The 11,545-nt window shown below is 38.9% G+C and overlaps 1 long non-coding RNA gene across 1 annotated transcript in view; it reads right to left on the bottom strand.

Annotated features, from left to right (window-relative positions):
- Window positions 1-5,422, bottom strand: part of LOC127152061 (uncharacterized) — a 19,907-nt gene extending 14,485 nt beyond the window's left edge. The window contains exons 1-4 of the long non-coding RNA XR_007825026.1: window positions 3,647-5,422; window positions 2,799-2,888; window positions 2,090-2,252; window positions 1,687-1,876 (exon numbers count right to left, since the gene is read on the bottom strand). This is a non-coding gene — a long non-coding RNA (uncharacterized LOC127152061). The remainder of the gene's footprint in view (window positions 1-1,686; window positions 1,877-2,089; window positions 2,253-2,798; window positions 2,889-3,646) is intronic.
- Between the last annotated feature and the right edge of the window lie 6,123 nt (window positions 5,423-11,545).

The following is an 11,545-nucleotide window of genomic DNA, read 5'->3' as shown; positions in this document are numbered from 1 at the left end:
ATTGAACATACTCAAAATCCGTCAAAATCCACTGGCATGACTTATCGCGGGAGGGAAACATTACATTTCAGTTGCATAACAGCAGTTAATGGAAAAGCTGCCATTTCGCAATACTTTTTAATTAATATTTATAAAAAAGTTGCCAAAAAGTTTTGTGCAAATCTGTAATGGAAACGTGCCTACTGACATTCATGCCTCATTCATTAAACACGTGCAGAACTTATTTTTGGAAAATTGCTCAAAAAGCTGTTCTGACGTAAACTTTCGAATTCATATTCATATCAGTTCATATATTCAAAATGTTAGTTGGTATGATAGAAATGTACACCTGCTCCCTACCCTACCATGTAAATGGTGCGTAAAACATTTTATGTTCTTTTTGGCTGATGACTGATGACACTGAATTTTGATGCACTACCATGATATCATTTCACAAGTTTATTTAGTCTGGAAACTTTTTTTTGGTATCTGTTTAACATTGGGTAAAACGCAGCGCTACGTTTTCCGAAAAGGTGAACGCGCAGGTCTACGTAGAAACCAAATAACAAAGATGGCTCTGAAAACAACAGGATGCTCTGCAGTGCTAATTTGTGGAAAAACTGCCTTTGAATTGCCTTCCTTCTGATCCCAAAGTTAGGAATAAGCGGATGAACTTTATTTTTAAAGGGGTCATCGGATGCCCATTTTCCACAAAGTGATATGATTCTTTAGGGTCTTAATGAAAACTCTATAATATAATTTGGTTAAAAATTCTGAATGGTTGTGTAAAACAACACCCTTTTTACCTTGTCAAAATAAGCTCTGCAAAAATCATCCCATTCTGAGGGATTGTTCCTTTAAATGCAAATGAGCTCTGCTTGCCACGCCCCTCTCTTCTCTCGGTGGAGTGATGAGCCTGTTTACTTTAGCCACATTTAGCCACTAAACTTGCTAACTAGCACATTATTAGGAAAGGCGATCCTAGGTTACCTCAGTAACCCAAGTGACAGAATTTGACGCAGGATTTTTAAAAAGACTAAAACCAAAAGACGATGCTATGCCGCCTTTATTGGATCCAACAGTGATGTTGCAACAAAAGTGTGAGCAACTGTTTTCATTACATGGTCACTATTCCTTCGTCTTTTCATACAGATCATTTGATAAGTACTGAGTTATTCAGGTGTTTTAAACCTAAACAGGGTTGCCAGGCTTTTTAACAACAAAACATTTGCTAATCAAAACTAGCCCAAAAGTGGCCCAATCACATTTTGAGGGAGGTCCCCCATTAAAAAATTGCATTCCAGGGGGTAAAATACACATTTTTTGGTGGGGTTCCCGTGGTAAAATTCATATTTCAGGAGCTAAATATTACATTATTGGGGTTGCTTCAACCCGTGAACATGAAAAACAACCTGCGGCAACAGTGTTATAGTAGCCCAATTCCTGTTGGGCTGTTAGCCAATCACAGGAGTGGGCGTTTGCTTTCGAGTATACAATCCGCCATGCCAATTTAAACAGAGTGTTCTGCAAAGACAGGCAAACTGTCAAATCTGATGTTTACGAACTATTTGTGAATCCGGAGGCGAGTTTTTTTACGTGCAGATTACTCCAAATTTACTTACAGTATACATTTACGCAAGTTTCATGAACAAGGCTCATAGCATGTATTAAATATTAGTTAATATCACTGGACGAACTTGGACCAACCTTTTACATGTCTGTTGAGTGTCCTCAGCTTCTCCTTATTGTTGTCCTCTTTTCTCACTCTTGATTGAGGGTGGAGTGGGTTATTGAACTCTGGGTAAAACACCACAGGGACTTGACGCCCTCTTGTAGAAGAGGTGATTGGGAGGTGGGGTTTTTTTTTCCAGCCGGTGCAGGTCGAGAGGAGCAGCATCTTGGTGATATAAAACATTGATCAGCATTGATTTTGTGTGTCTGCGAGTGCACCGCCCTCTCTGTCTCTCCTCGCTCGCCTCCTTCCCGCCTTTCAGGCTAAGCTATGAAACGATGTTTACTCCACGGTTTCTTAGTGGGCGGCATTTTGTCTGAACAGAAGATGGTGGAAAAATCTATACAATAGATAAATAGAAGAAAAAAAAAATTTAACCTTCTCAGGGAATGAAGGAAGAAGGAACCAGGGACAAAGGGAGGGAAGAAAATAGAACAGGTCCATTTTCTGCCCCCGTGCCACAAGGCGTGCAGGTGTCCTCTTAGCATCGGTCTGCAATTCATCCTGCTGAATGTATGAGTTCCACTGGCACCATCCTAAACTAGACATTAATCAAAACAGTACTTCAACCGAATGTTTACTGCCAAACAGTGGTTTTGTAGTTGCATTGGTGTTACTTCTCAAACTGTTGTCTTAAAGCGATAGTTCACCCAAAAATGAAAATTCTGTCATAATTATTCACCCTCATGTCGTTCCAAACCTGTAAGACCTTCGTTCATCTTCAGAACACAAATTAAGATATTTTTGTTGAAATCTAAGAGCTTTTTGACCTTGCATAGACAGCAACACAACTGACAAGTTCAAGGTTAAATAATGCACACGCATGCAGAAAATTAAGGTTGAACCACTGATATCAAATGGACTATTTTATTGATATCCTTACTGCCTTTCTGGGTCTTGAACATGATTGTTTCCTTGCTGTCTATGGAGGGTCAAACTCTTGGATTTCATCAAAAATATCTTAATTTGTGATCCAAATATGAACAAAGGTCTTACGGATTTGGAACAACATGATGATGAGTAATTAATGAAAGACAACCTCAGTTAACATCTGGCGAGTGGATCATGAAAAGTAATTGTTACGTACCAAAATGGAGCAATGTGGTTGATGAAAGATTATGAAGACTATTTCTGAAATTACATCAAGGGATAAACTGACTGCAATAAGACAGGAAACCTGGAATGACAAAAATTAATAATTATTATTTACTTATTTATTTAGTATAAAAATCACACCAGTACTGATAAGGTACTAAAACAGTATTAATAAGTACTAATACATTTTTATTTCATATTGACTCCAAATTAGGAATGACATTATAATTCTGTTGGATACAATAAAAAAGTAGAAAAGTAATCTCTTGTTACGGCCAATAAATGATAAATGGCTGACATTTAAATAATATACTATTTTGTCTAAAATCAAATCATTACAAACTAAAAATTTATTATTTCAAATACTAACAGTGAATGCAGGCATGACATAATAATATACAGTTGAAAAATAGATATTAATTTTGAGATTAATTAAAGATTACATATAACAGTGTTATTAAATTATTCATTTTTTAAAGATTGCCCTTGAGTGCGATAAGTGAGCGTAACAGGTAATTTAAGTGTAAAAAAATAGATGAAAGGAGCACAATTAAAAATCCAACATCAATTGATTCGGATGAATTAAAATAATCTTGTATCAGATGATAACTGTACCAGCATATATCGTCCATCCCTACTTTAAATATTGCAGAACATAGCTAAACATACATAATTGCCAACCAAAGAGGTTAATAGTTAAATAATTTATCTTTAAATCCATTCGGCAAATCGTTTTTAGTATCTGCATTGTGGTTTGGGATTTAATGATATCGCCTAAAGTTAGATACCTAATATATAAGTGGATTATTACAGAATAAAACATGAACAAAATCTCCTTACCAGAACCTCAAAGCCAGCTTCTGATGACTGGTCAATTCCTGCAACTGCTACCTGTTGAAAACAACTGCACCAAAAACTTTATGAAGTTCAAATTCATGGTTGTATCTGTTCAACTGAACCCTGTTGGAGGCTGGCTAGAGGCCCACCAGGTAATTTGAGCTTGAGACCATTGGTTTCAGCTACTCGTTGGCATTCCACGACCACAGAAAACGCAAAGTTGCATTTCATTTCTCACTCTTGCGAAGCTATTAAATCCTGCGCTCTGGATTTTCTTCTCCAAGTTCAGGCAAAGGCGATGCAGCGTTAAGGGAGTCCAAGAGTCAGCGAGGGCATCAGCGCCCAGCCTTAGGCCCCCGACCGCTCGCCGGCGAGGCATGGAGGCCACAGTGCTGAAAATCCCATCAAGCCGCAGTTCCAGGTCCACGCGCAAGAAAGATGAAGCATGCTAGCTCATCAGGGGACACGGCCAAGCCCTGATGGCTCTCCTCTTCTTGTGCCCCCCTCCTCAAAACTCTCTCCACCTCTCTTTCGCATTCACTTCCCACCACTTCCCTTCAGGGAGAGTGTTGCAAGGCCAACAAGCCGGAACCCCATGCGCTGGCCTCAGGGGCTGTCGCTCGCTTGTTGAATAAAGGAGCTGACTGGCTGATTGATAGACCCGCACCAGTCCATGCCCCTCGCACGTTTCCTGGTTCACTGCCTTAAATAAGAATCCTTTGCCGGGCGGCCCGGTTTCAGTGTTCGTTAAATCTGGTACTTGATGGATGGCACCAATTTTCTGCCAAACCCGGATGAGCCACCTAAGCATCCCCCCTTCCCTTCTCTGCCTCAGGTAAATCCCCCGGAGCCTGGGCGAACAGGAGTACTCTAAAATGGTATCAATCACACCAAAGGCCACTCTGCCACGGCGCAATGTTTCAATTATACCTCCCGCTCCCTCTCGACCGTATCGGCCTGTCCCGACACCCCCGTCGTGCCCTCCGGCCAAAACCGAGAGCTCTCCGTCTCTTCGGCAACAGGCGCCTCTTTATCTCTTTTAATTCATTTCAGGGTTATTTATAAGCAAGTCTATCATCCCCCCAAGGGTTGTACCAACCCCAGAGCTGACAGATGCTGCCAAAGCCAGAGTAAGCCGCTCTCGCCTGCTAGCGCGCCGCTCGGTCCGAAAAGAATCGTCTGGAGCCCACAGGGCCCTGAGCTTTGTCAGTCTGGCGCGATGGGAGACAGACGGGTGAGAAAAGTTAAGCAGGTGCAAGCACAGAGTCTCTGGTGTGTCAGGGTCATTTGTTACCCAGCAAGGACAGACAAGTTCCCCTCAGACACGACTCGGCAGATGGGAGGTCACTCTAGCCATGGCGGGAAACCTTTGACTGAGAGCAGTTGCAGCCGCCCTGTGAGGTTATGAGTCTGACCATTAGTTTCAAACAAAGAATTGGATTCATACAATCATCATCAGAAACAGCAATTTTAGAATTGACAGCTTACTCAAAAAATACTTACCCTTGTTTAGTTTCCAAACCTAAAGAGTTGCTTTTCTACTCAACCCACTTGTTGATCCAAACCCATTAGACTTTCATTCAGCTATAAAACACAAAAAAATACATTTTTGATTAAATCTGAGAGATTTTGCTTCCTACTTTGAAAGTCCATTCCAACAAAACTTTCAAAATGTTCATAAAAATATTATGAGACTAATCAATATCGATGTTTAATCCTTGTCTTCTTAAAAGAGAACTCCACTTCCAGAACAACAATTCACAAATAATTTACTCACCCCCAAATAATTTACTCTTAAAGGAGTAGTTTACTTCCAGAACGAAAATTTACAGATAATGTACTCACCCCGTTGTCATCCAAGATGTTCTTGTCTTTCTTCAGTCGTAAAGAAATTACGTTTTTTGAGGAAAAGATTTTAGGTTTACTCTGCATATAATGAACTTCTATGGTGCCCGTGAGTTTAAACCTCCAAAATGGTTTTATAGCAGCTTCAAAGGGCTCTAAACAATCCCAGTTGAAGAATAAGAGTCTTATCTAGCAAAATTGTTCATTTTCTTAAAAAAAATAATTTATATACTTTTTTAACCTCATATGCTCATCTTGTCTAGCTCTGCGTGTACTCTGTGCATTCCGGTTCAATACAGTTAAATCGGAAAACCTCCCATCTCATTTTCTCCTCCAACTTCAAAATCGTTTTACATCGCTGCAGAAGTACTGACCCAGTGTTGCAAAGAATGTCAAACAGCGATGTAGAACGATTTTAAAGTTGGAGGAGAAAATCAGATGGGAGTTTTTCAGCCTACCCTAACTGTCTTCAACAGGACTGCACAGAGTACGCATGTGCATGGCAGAGCTAGACAAGATGAGCATGAGGTTAAAAAGTATATAAATGTTTTTTTGTTTTTTTTTTTAGAAAATGACCAATTGTTTTGCAAGAGAAGACCCTTATTCCTCAGCTGGGATTGTCTGGAGCCCTTTGAAGTTGCATTGAAACTGAATTTTGGAAGTTCAAACTCGCGGGCACCATAGGCGTTCACTATATGGAGATAATTCCTGAAATGCTTTCTTCAAAAAACATAATTTCTTTACGACTGAAGAAAGAAAGAAAGAAAGAAAGAAAGAAAGATATGAACATCTTGGATGACAATGGGGTGAGTACATTATCTGTAAATTGTTGTTTTGGAAGTGAACTACTCCTATAATTTTGAATTCTTAAAGTGCATTTGATGCATAATGAATAATGCAATTTTTTTTAAACATATCAATAAATATCATATTGTGGATTTCATATCAAGATATTATCGTATCATTAAGTTTTGATATTGTTACATTCTTAGAACTAACCTTTTAAGATTAAATTCTTTCACTGATAAAATTCTCTGCCTCATAACCAACTGTAAATGATGACAAAATCTTAAGTTCTGGCTGAGCTATGCCTTAATTATAGCACATGGCCTGACTTAAAATTAAATTGCATCAGTAGAACTGTGCCTCTGGTTGTTATGAGAAATTAAATGCTCCCCACCTCACCATCTGCATGTACCTAAAAACGAATAATTAAAAGGGTACATTTAGTTTGAAGATTTATAATCCACCATCAAAAATAAAAAGAAAATGTTATCCATTCAATCAAATAAATTCCACCATTACATCAGCGTAATTCTGAATGTCATAAAATTGTATAATTAATGAAACAGTCCGTCATCTTTCTCCATCGCTCCCTCGGCTAATCAATGTCACATTCAATAAGCACCCGTTTATGACATTTCCAAAGTTTCAGCTTCAGAAATTACGGCTAATTTTTCTCAATCTCCTCATTTCTTCAGACACTGATTTTGAGAGGCATCGCAGCTGGTGAACCAGAGTTTCACTTCGGCACAGTTCATAAAGTATGACATTACTCAAGGTCAAGTAGCACCCGGAGCAGCCAAGGTCCTGTTTTTGAGCAGTAATCCCTTCCTTCCGTTCCTCGGTATCAAAGCTTAGCATACTCGTCCATCAGAACAGCTGGGTCCTCAAACAGCAACGATCCACTGTGGAGATCATGCCATTACCAGTCTCATTAATTAGCCTCATCTTTATTATCTCCCTCCGGCCACGACTATTGATTAAAAATTCAAAACGAATGAAGCTAGATCGATGCACCTCTCGTTAAGTCATCAACCCTTTATGACCGAACTAGCAGAACTTAAGTTTACCTTTCACACAAGGCCCGGCATGCGTCATCGCTCAGGGAACTCGTGGGTATGTAAAGATGCTAAATGTGGCATGCCTGCCACAGGGGATCTTCATCTGTAATTCGGAAGCAAGAAAAGAAATCTATTAAAAGCATGCTTTTAACCACTCATTAGTACTTTAAAAAAAGAGTCCGTGTACGGAAATGATTTAGCAGGGCCACAGGTGCTCTAAAGTGTCTCCACACAGGAGTTATCATTTAATGTACTACTTCTCCAGATGAGCTTTTTAGATAGCTTGATTTTCATTAGCTTGAGTATTTCATTCAGGGCTGCTCATTTATTTTATGTGCTATGCACATCCAAACGTTCATTGATTTTAAAATAAACAATAAATAAAATGAAATAATCGCCAAACATTAAAAGTTTTCACTATTCCCCTGAGGAAAAAAACTATTTGGATATTAGTTAGCAATGCATTGTGCACAATAAGAGCAGGAAAGTGTTAAACTGGGTCAATTTTGATTTCATGTTGACTTAAAGGTCATTTTAGACGTGGTATGAAAGGCATTTTGTTTTAGGGCGAAAACAAGCATGTGTGACATATCTGTCATTGCAATCTCTCATACTGCATTTATGACATAAATACTGCATATATTAAAAAAGCTTCACTGATGGCATAAAAGGTAAGAAACCATTCATGTTTCAAAGCACTGAAGCCAAAACTGTATTTGGACCAGCCAGCACACAATCTGCTTCCATTCCTTTTCATAAACCATAATGCTGCAAGTGGACTTGTGGACATCTGATCACTGGTTCCTCCCAGGAAGGCTAGTAGTATGCTCTCAGGAGGAGGACACAGCCAGATACGCACCTGGGAGTGGAGCCGATGGGCTTGATTCACCCTGGCATGCAAACAGAACAACTGGCGGGGCTCTTCTGCAGATGGGCACGCAGGTGGGCATAAGGCAGGGCAGGAGGGAGCGCAGGGGGCCTCTGCCAGGTTTGTGTCGTCCTTGTAGCTCAGAGTAGGTGCACTTCTTTTTTCCAGTTGATCACATCTGGGCTGAGGTCCACAATGCTTCACTATCAAACTGAAGGGGGGAATCAATGTGAAGCTGCACTGCCCCCTAAAGGAGCTTCACGCAACTGCGTGACTGAAATCAAACACTGTATTAAAATACTTATATTTCACCACGCAAACTTTACGCCTCCAGATGAAGCTACCTTGAACTTCGAGAGGAATTTATACAGCTCCACAGCAAACAAATCCATTTATAGCGGATGAAAAAGATATGAATGCGCCGTTGGAGTAAATGTTGAACAGATTTCATCTAACAGGTCATTCCATCACCAAGCAGTGGAACGAGTGCTTCAATTGGGCCTAAATGAGAACAGCCGCGCTGTTTGTTGTTTTTGGGCACAAGTGCGCTTACTCACAATGTGTCATCATGAGTCATTGAGCTTCTGCTGGTATAAACAACAGCCGCGCAACAACAAAACTATTTATCAGTGACGAACGTGATGGCACGTTATCAAAATCCAATGCTTAACGCAAGCTCCACCCACCCGATTAAACGGCCCCGCCCACGACGCGTAAATAAGCGTCAAACTATATTAGAATGCTGTCTTTAATCCCAATCACTTTAGAAAAAAAAATATCATTGTAGACTGGCAAAGCCACAAACAGCATTGATTTCTGAGGAATGGAATACAGACAGCTAATCGATTCGAGTGTGTGTCTTCTGCACAGGCCGTGAGTGCAAATCAATGTCTTGGAGGCGTCATTGACAGGCAAAGTAAACCTGCTCTAAAGCACAGTTAGTGACCTGGTTAGCGCCAACATTTTAGAAGAGCCACATGTTGTCCAAATCACGCTGGAACTACAGGTGAAAACATGCAGGCTCCATTCACAACAAAAATTGATCGTTTTACGCATGAGGCTTTTTGGGAGCTCTCTAGATGAAGCGATTGAATCAGTTTCTAACATTTAAGGAGATTCGGTTCACCCAAAGATGAAAATCCTTTATCGTTTACTGACCTTAATGTCGTTATGCACAAAGACAGTCATACAGGTTTGGAAAGATATGTGACCCAGGACCACAAAACCAGTCATAAGGGTCAGTTTTTTAAAACTGAGATTTATAAAACATCTGAAAGATGAATAAATAAGCTTTCCATTGATGTATGGTTTGTTATATGACATGACAATATTTGGACAAGAACTATTTGAAAATCTGGAATCTGAGGGTGCAAAAAAAAATATTGAGAATATCGCCTTTGAAGTTGTCCATATGAAGTTCTTAGCAATGCATACTGCTAATCAAAAAATAAGTTTTGATATATTTATGGTAGGAAGTTTACAAAATATCTTCATGGAACATATTTACTTAATATTCTAAAGATAAAGGGAAAACAATCATTTTGACCCATATATTCTATTGTTGGCTATTGCTACAAATATACCCACTTATGATTGGTTTTGTGGTCCAGGGTCACATATAAGGCTGAGTACCTCATATTTTTGGGTGAACTACCTGTTCAAGTCTAAATTAACTACTGTTTTATTTCTGTAACGTGATGCATTACAAAGGGAAATAGGATATTCAGTGCAAGACTGGACTTAATTTTGTCCTGAGGCATCATGCTATTTTTTTGAGGGGGCAGCACTGGCTCTCCTGGTTCACTTGGTGCCGTAGGCAAGATAAGACGTGACCGGTGGAAAAAATGCTTGAATAACTTGGGAGTATTCTATATTAGCCTATGACGAGGTTGTGTGATGCTATGAGCAAATTTAAACATGCAAATGTGTGATTCACATGTGTGACCCTGGACCACAAAACCAGTCTTAAGTAGCAAAGCTATGTTTGAAGTAGTCAACAATACACTGTATGGGTCAAAATGATCAATTTTACCTTTTATGCCAAAAATCTTTAGGATATTAAGTAAATTTCGTAGCATAGATATATCAATACTTTTTGATTAGTAATATGCATTGCTAATAAATTCATTTGGACTACTTTAAAGGCAATTTTCTTAATATTTAGACTTTTTATTTTTTTGCACCCTCAGACTTTTCAAATAGCTGTAGCTCAGCCAAATATGTGTTTTCATAACGCGTCATCACTTAGGCCATATTGGCGGTACTGGATATAAACAATGCCACTGAACCGAATGAAACTTGCGTATTTTGCTGATTATTGCTGCTGAAAATGTTCAATTATTGTTGCGTTTTGGGCATTTGGACTACTATAGACTGCCAAAAGTTATAACAAATCAAGGAGAAGAGTGCAAAAGCCCGTCTGAAGAACAAAAGTTGTTTTTCCAGGTCAAGAATCTTGACAACATTTGTCTTTATTCTTGTAATTTCCAGTCAGGTACACTGTAAAAAACAATTTGTTGAGTCAACTTAAAATAATTTGTAACATCGCGGCCTCAAAAAAACTAAAAAAAAAGTGTATTCAACTTGAAATGTTAAATTATACTAAGTGACAACTTGGATATTTGAGTTGAATCAACTTCAAATTTTAAGGCAGCTGTGTTACTTACCCATCTGTTAAGTTTAGCAAACACAAATATCTAAGTTGTCACTTAGTACAAGTTTACATTTCAAGTTGACTAAACTTATTTAAGTGTTTCTCTGTATGATTTAGCAGCTTCCACCCATTTTTTCCATGGTTTATACACCATAAAATAGCAGAACAAGGCATTTAGTAGTACATTTACCATGCAATCCATGCTGGTGTTTACATCCGAGTACTTCCAGTATGGTCATGCATCCGGGTAACTGACCAAAGCGTGACGTAAGTGCAAACCCTCTAATGTCTTATCCTAACAAACCATACATCAATGGAAAGCTCATTTATTTAGCTTTCAGATGATTAAGAAGTCTCAATTTTGTGGTCCAGGGCCACATTAAAATTCTAATCAACCAACAATCTTAAATATGATTTTTTTGGAAGCTGCATTTAAAATCTTCAGAGGTAAGCATTTTTCTGAATTTATCCACTGGGAATTGACTAAATCATGAAAAGTAGTCTCAAATGTACAGAGAGCCCCTAAAGGGACATGTTGACGTAAAAAGTATGAGATGGGAGGTTTATATTAAATTATATTTCATTGCTTTTGCATTCTCTTCCAAATGTCTTGCATTCCCCTGAGGTAGCAAATAACTTTTTTGTGAACAAATGCAAAAAGTTTCTCTGTGGAGCACAAAATCTTCGGGAGA

Source organism: Labeo rohita, chromosome 21, assembly GCF_022985175.1.
Source record: "Labeo rohita strain BAU-BD-2019 chromosome 21, IGBB_LRoh.1.0, whole genome shotgun sequence".
In the NCBI taxonomy this organism is placed as follows: domain Eukaryota; kingdom Metazoa; phylum Chordata; class Actinopteri; order Cypriniformes; family Cyprinidae; genus Labeo; species Labeo rohita.
The sequence above is the reverse complement of the archived record's forward strand: the minus strand, read 5'-3'. Positions and strand labels throughout refer to the sequence as shown.